The 7,560-nt window shown below is 42.4% G+C and overlaps 1 pseudogene; it reads right to left on the bottom strand.

The window, feature by feature from the left end:
• Positions 1 to 3,229: 3,229 nt before the first annotated feature.
• Gm46312 lies at positions 3,230 to 4,198 on the bottom strand (annotated as a pseudogene).
• Positions 4,199 to 7,560: the final 3,362 nt, after the last annotated feature.

Here is a 7,560-nt window from a genome sequence, read left to right as displayed (position 1 = left end):
CATTTACATTTATGTTGCCTACTGGTTTGCTGTATATGGCTTTATTATGTTTAGGTATGGACCTTGAACTCCTGATCTTTCCAAGACTTTTATCATTAATGGGGGTGTTGGATTTTGTCAAATGCTTTCTCAGAATCTAATGAGATGATCATGTGATTTTTGTCTTTGAGTTTGTTTATATAGTGGATTATGCTGATGAATTTCTATATATTAAACCATCCCGGTGAGCTGGGCATGGTGGCACATGCCTTTAATCCCAGCACTCAGGAGGCAGAGGCAGGATTTCTTTAGGAAATGCAGATCATACTGAGCGGATCAGAAGATCACAGACCCAATGCATAGCATCTTCTGAATTGATCATAAGACAGCTTTTGGAAAATATAAATCCTGTGGAGAAGAAAACAATCTCAAAGCAAGATGCTCTGACATCTGTGGAATTAACACCAGGGCTACATTTGGGAGATATTACATCTACAAAGTTAAAGTCAAGTCAGAGCTGGAGCATGTCAAATCTATGCTGTGAAACCCAGAGATGCAGGCAGGAGATAGGAAACATGAGAAGCTGCCTCCAGGCTCCAGCCTGAAACGTTTAAAACCAAAGTTACTATCTTCAAAGCCAAAAATCAAAGATAGGAAATCAGTGATCTTAACTGAGAAAGAATGTTTCAAGAGGATAAAATCTACTGTAGTATCCCCAAGTAGTTCCATGAGAGGAGATATGAAGTCTGTGAAGTTGATTCCAAGTTCAAGAACTCAAGATTTGAAAAATAAGGGGTTGATGGCCCTTGGTACACATGTTCAAGATGTAAATGCAATGAACTTGAAACTTGAACCAAATAAACAAGGTGGGAGTCCCATGACTTTTGTACCAAGAATGCTGTTTCAAGAGAAGTCTATGGAGGTATTTCATGGGCCTCAACTGCAGTGTATGAAACCCAAGGAACTGACTTCACAGTCACAAATGAAAGATAAGAAACCTGTGATCATGCCATGTTTGAAACGGCAGAATCTAAAACATGTAACTGTAGCCAAAACAGAAGGGATCCAAGGAGTAAAATTTGTGGATTTCATCTCAACAAAACAAGGGTGTAAAGGGATGACACCCAGGAACTTAACTCTTACATCTAGACAGGATGACCTGATAACTGTAAAGTCACTAGAGTGGAAAGGTAGGATTTTTGACCAATAGAACAAACAGATTGAATCAGAAAATACATTGCCCATGGAGTCAGATCAAGAACCCAAACCTGCAGATATGAAACCCATAGAGATCAACTCTAAATTCCAATTCAGAGGTATGACCTCATTTGAATTGGATCCTGAGCAGGTTGTTCAAAGTGTAAAAGTTGAGGAGTTCCAAAATGAACTACAGGTGAAAAGTATGAATCCTTGCCAGTTGACTACAGGGTCCCAGATGCACCAAGAGAAAGCCTTAGAGTTAAAATTGGACCCACAGCTTCATGGTGTGGAAACTGTGGCACCAAATACAGAATCCCAACTTGGAAGCACCAAGACTATACAATGATACCAATATCTCAGTTTCAAAGCCATAAAGGTATAGGGTCAAACTCAAGATCGGTCTCAAAAAGCCAGTCCTACAGAACTGAAGCCACCTGTGCTATGGAGAGGTATGAGGTCATTTGAGCTGACTACCAGGTCAAAAATTCAAGGAGAAGAATCTGTGGCATTTCATCCACAGTTACAGGGAGTAAAAACATCTCCATTAGCAATAGAGTTCCAAAAACCCAAAACCCAAAACCTTTAACTTGAATTCAGAGCCACAACTCTGAAGAGGCATCACAACCCAGGATCTAAACAAAGATCCACAGGCTGAAAGCGTAAGATCTGTTCAGTGGATACCACAAGAGGAGTTCCCTGGTGTGAAGTTTTTAGGATCCAATGGTAGGTCACCATTTCAAGGTGTCAAATGGACAGAACAGAAACCCTCCATAAAATTGAGAGATGGGAAGCCATCAGATGTGACTCAAGGGCCAAAACTACAAGGGAAAAAATCTGGGGATTTTAACCTCAGGCCACAAGAAGAGTGTGTGAAGATCCTCCAGTTGTCACCAGGACCAGAGCTACAAAAAGGGGGAAACTTTGCATCATCTTCAGAACCACAGTATCAGTGTGTGGAAACTGTCATGGCAGTGTGGACTGCAGCTTGAAAATAAAAAATCAGTCTTCCAAGATAAATGTATACAGAATCTTGGGTTACAGCCTCAAGGAATCACATCCAAAGAGTTAAAACCCTCAGTACAAGAAAGGGATATGCCAGGCAGAGGCAGGCAGATTTCTGAGTTCGAGGCCAGACTGGTCTACAAAGTGAGTTCCAGGACAGCCAGGGCTACACAGAGAAACCTGGTCTTGAAAAGTCAAAATAAATAAATAAATAAATAAATAAATAAATAGGATGTGAAGACATCTGAATGTTGATGACAAGGCCCAAGACAAAAGGTAAAGAACTGTCTGAGTCAGCCCAGTAATGCTTGTCTCATGGGTTACAAACCTTGTCTCATTGATTACAAATCTGAACAGCCTTTTAGAAGTATGAAAGAATGTGACCCAACCTTATGGTCAAAGAAGAGTAATATAAAAATCAATGACATTCAAACCCAGGTTCCACAAAGAAGACAGGAGCTTGCCTGAACTGGCCTCTGGGGTAAAGTGACAAGAAGTGAAACTCTTAAAGTCATCCCCAGGAACACAGCGGCCTCAAAACATGATATCTTTAGTGATTAAACAAGGGCCACAGTCATCAGAATCCAAATCTGGTGTAATAGGCCGAGGGTCACAGTCACAAAACAATAAAAGTATAGGGTTGAACAGTGCTGCTCCTTTGATGTGACAGCTGAGCATCCATCTCCTTCCCCCTCAGATGGCTTCTTCAGCATGGTAGAGCAGTGAGGATTGGTTTGGTCTCAGAACCAAGTTAGAGTGAAGACACTGGCCACATAATACATATGCTCTAGGTTTAAAAAAATCTGAATCTTGGGCAACTGTTCTCTTGTAACTACTTTACAGTTTCTAAAAGCAGTTATTGTCCAAAGTTAGAAGAACTTAAGTCTTCTCAGATGAACATGTGAATGAATGAAGGGAGGTAAACAAAAAATAAAATTAGAAAAGATGAGGTCTGATAGGGGAGCAGGTGGATAAGAAAGTCAAAAAGGAACAGTAATTTAAAGTTTATTTCAACTATAATGCAGGTTATTCTGACTTTAAGGTAGCATCACACAACATACTCCTGAGACCATTCCCGAGATCTTCTGTTTTATAGATCTGTGAGATCTCTGGCACTAGGGGGTCATCTGAGTTTGGATCACATAGCAGTGAACAAATGGATAAAAGAACTTTAGAAACAGTTAAAGCAGGAGACCAGTGTGATCTTAGAATATCAAGACAATTGCTGCCATTACTGTTAATATTTGGATGATAAATTCTTGTTGTAAATGCAACCTTAGGGGGTTTGAAGAGTGAGTCTGTAGGAAAATGAATTGTCAAAAAGAATACACCACCTTGATATGGGCTGTAATTAGGTTACATAATTGTGGCTTGCCAATGAAACATGTCATCTCCAACTGGACCTGCAGAACATTGTGCTGGAGGGCCATGGACCAAAACACTAAGTTCCTTTAAAAAAAATTATATATATCTATATATAATATATATGATATTTTCTTTATTTACATTTCAACTGTTATCCCCTTCCTGGTTTCCCCTCCTGAAAACACCCTTCCCCATCCCCTCCCCTCTTTCCCCTCCCTCCTCCCCCTGCTCAGCAACCCACCCACTCTGGCTTCCTGGCCCTGGCATTCCTCCACACTGGGTCATAGACCCTTCATAGGACAAAGGGCCTCTCCTCCCATTGATGACCAACTAGGTCATCCTCTGCTGCATATGCAGCTGGAGCCATGAGTCACACCATGTTTGCTCTTTGGTTGATGGTTTAGTCCCAGGGAGCTCTGAGGGTACTGGTTAGTTCATATTGTTGTTCCTCCTATGGGGCTGTAAACCCCGTCAGCTCCTTGTATCCTTCCTCTAGCTCCTTCATTGGGGATCCTATGCTCAGTCCAATGGATGGCTGTGAGCATCCACCTATGTATTTGTGAGGCACTGGCAGAGCCTCTCAGGAGATGGATAGCCATCTTAGAAGGGGGAACAAAACACTAAGTTCCTTATTAATCCGTTTCAGCGCCATAGTCTGTGCTTTTCGCTGGGCTCCTTACTATCCCGATGCATACTCAAAGGTCCTGCTAAACTCTTGATTATCCCGATGGTGAGGAAGGATTGTATCTTCCTCTCACACTGGCTCGGGCGTTTGCAGGGCACAGCCACAAGTTGTCTGCTCCGAAAGAACTACTGCCAGCTGCCAAGCTCACTCCCTGCCACCTTCCAATTGGCCATCGCCTCCATCGCGAGCTCCTGGCGAGCTGACGGTTGAAGGGGAGCAGTTTGCCTCCCTCTGACCGTTGAAGGGGAGCAGTTTGCCTCCCTTGTCCAGGCCAAGTGGACGTGTCACCCTCTTGCCAGCTCCCTGTAGGAACACCATCTTCTTACTAATCCTATCAAGGTCGGTCCAAGAGGGCTGGGAACAGAGGCGGGTCATGGGCTGACGGGGGACTGGTCAGGTCTTAGATTTTAGAATGAAGATTGTTCTAGTTTCCTCAATTAAAAACAGAAACGAATCTATATTTGCATCTTGTTTAACAGACACCCTCAACATTAATTGGAGTCACATGGGATTTTCGAGTTCTGTACTTAAAAATCTGGAACAGAGACCAGATTGCTGTTCTCTGTCTGTCTCTCTGTTTCTCTGTCTCTCTCTGTTTCTGTCTGTGTCTGTGTCTGTGTCTGTGTCTGTGTCTGTCTCTCTCTCTCTCTCTCTCTCTCTCTCTCTCTCTCTCTCACACACACACACACACACACACACACACACACACACACACACACACAACTCTCATGGCTCCTCTGAAATTCATAGAAACTCAGGTAAAAGTGCCATTGTCCTGAGTCCAAAACATGCAGGAAAGGGCAGACTAGAAAAATGGGTACACCTTTTGTGCTTCACCTCTGTGGAAGAATTCTTTTCTCTTCATGGAGTTCTGGTCTCTGCTCTTAAAGCCTTCAGCTGATTGGGTCATGCCCAGTCACAGTATGGAAAGCAATCTGCTTTAAAGTGCACTGATTCTAAATGTTAATCAGATGTAAGAATTACTGTCAAAGAAATGTTCTAGGATAATATATTACCAAACAACTGGGTTCCATAGCCTAGCCAAGTCTACATAAGATTAACCACTACAATTCTTTCTCTTGTTTAGGTTTATTTTTATTATTTTTAAATTGTGTGTTTGTGTAATTGTGTATGTGTATAATTGTGTGTAAGAATATGAGCACAGGTTCCAGCAGAAGCCAGAGGTGATTGGATCCCCCTGGAGCTAGAATTACAGGTTATCATGAACCATCTGACATAGATCCTGGGAATCGAATTTAGGTCCTCTGAAATGTAGTATGTGCTGTTAACTGCTGAACCATCTCCCTATGCCATCCTCTTGTCCTCTTCTTCTTGTTCCTCCTCCTCCTCCTCCTTTTTCTTCATTTGTAAAGACTTTCATAATTTTAATTCTTAGATTTAGGTTTTTACTCTATTTCAAATTCATTTTTAAATATGATACAAAGTAAAGGCCCAACTTCATTCATTTACATGTGATCTTCAAGTTGTCCTGAACAATTTATTAAAGTTTGTTTGTTTGTTTAATTTTGCATTGAATGGCCATGGTGCCTCTGCAGAGAATCAGCTGATTTTCAGTGTCAAGTTCCATTGACCCTAAAAGTCTGTCCCTGTGCCAGTTGTACAACTGTTTTTAATTACTGTAGTTTGTACACAGTTTCAAAAACAGAAACGGAGTTATTTAACTATTTTCAAGATTTTTTTTTTTTGGCTCTTGGAGGACCTTTGTGATTCCTTTATTTTTAGGATGGGGTCTCATTTCTGCAAAAAAGGTCATTGGTATTTGGATAGGTGACCAAGCCCCCTCAGTCAGTGAACAGGTTCTCCAGCGCAGGAGTGAGGATTAAAAAGGAAAAGACAGTTAGACAACATTGTAGCATGACCCCAGTGTATCCTGAGACTGAAGGCAAATTTAATATTCCCAATCCACTTTTATATCATTTTATTTACATGCAAGTATTAAGGGTGAGAAGTAAGGAACAATAAGGAACTAACCAGACAGTAAGCAAAGTCCCGGGATTATTCCCATGTCAGCTGTTTAAGAGGGGCGAGTCACAATGACCAAAATACTTGAGCTCACTTTCTTGTCAAAGCCCAAAATCTTGCCTGAAGCCTACTTCTTTTGTTCCACCCTAAGATTAAAATTCCTGCCTTAACCTTCTTCCCTATTATAGCCTAAAGTTAGATTCTCGCCTAAACGCACTTCCTTATCCTGCCCTGATGTCAGATTCCTGCCTGAGCTTACGTCCTTGTCATGTCCAAGATTCCTGTCAAGCAGCACCCCAAAGGCTCTCCACAGATAGCGATAATAGAACATCCTATAGAATCTATAGATTTGATACTGTTGCTATTTTAGCATCAAACCTTCTAATCCTGAACAAGGAACATCTTATTTACTACTCACTTTCTACAACGTTTTGTAGTTTGCATCTCATGCCATAGCTACCTCTCACTAACCTACCTCCCACTAACAAGGTAACTACTGTTACCTTGTGGTTAGGATTACAACACTGGACCTAAGGCTTGTTGAAGGAAGGTGTCTGGTATTTCTGATTTGTGAGTGTCTTTTCAAAAACATGAATAGAGGTGGGGAGCCACCCCCACATTTGCCGTTGCAAGATGGCGCTGACATCCTGTGTTCTAAGTGGTAAACAAATAATCTGCGCATGTGCTGAAGAATAAAAAACTACTGAACTCTTCTTCACCCCAGAGCCCGACCCCTCCCAGCTAGAGATTGTTCCCGGAACACTCCTGAACTCTTCACCCCAGAATGCATTCCTGAACTCCTCACCCTAGAGTTCGAACCCTCCCAACTAAAGACTGTTCCAAGAACATTTTTGAGATAAGGGCCTCCTGGAACAACCTCAAAATGAACCGGGTACATTGCCAAATAATAGGACATGACCCCTTAGTTACGTAGATTCCCTTGGCAGAACCCCTTGTCCCTTGGCACAACCCCTTAGTTATGTAAACTTGTACTTTCCCTGCCCAGCTCTCCCCCCTTGAGTTTTCCTATATAAGCCTGTGAAAAATTTTGGCTGGTTGTCGATTCTCCTCTACACCATACTAGGTGCATGAGTTTCGACCCCAGAGCTCTGGTCCATGTTCCATGTGCTTTCGTGCTGTTGCTCTATTAAATCGTGCCTTCTACATTTTAAGTACGGTCTCAGTGTCTTCTTGGGTCCGCGGCTGTCCCGAGGCTTGAGTGAGGGTCTCCCTTCGGGGATCTTTCAGTGCCAAGGGTAGTTCTCCACCCCATGTGCTCTGCCTTCCCCGTGACGACAACTCGGCCGATGGGCTGCAGCCAATCAGGGAGTCACACGTCCTAGGCG

Source organism: Mus musculus, chromosome 12 (assembly GCF_000001635.26).
Source record: "Mus musculus strain C57BL/6J chromosome 12, GRCm38.p6 C57BL/6J".
Taxonomy (NCBI): Eukaryota; Metazoa; Chordata; class Mammalia; order Rodentia; family Muridae; genus Mus; species Mus musculus.
This window is presented reverse-complemented; position numbering and strand designations above follow the sequence as displayed.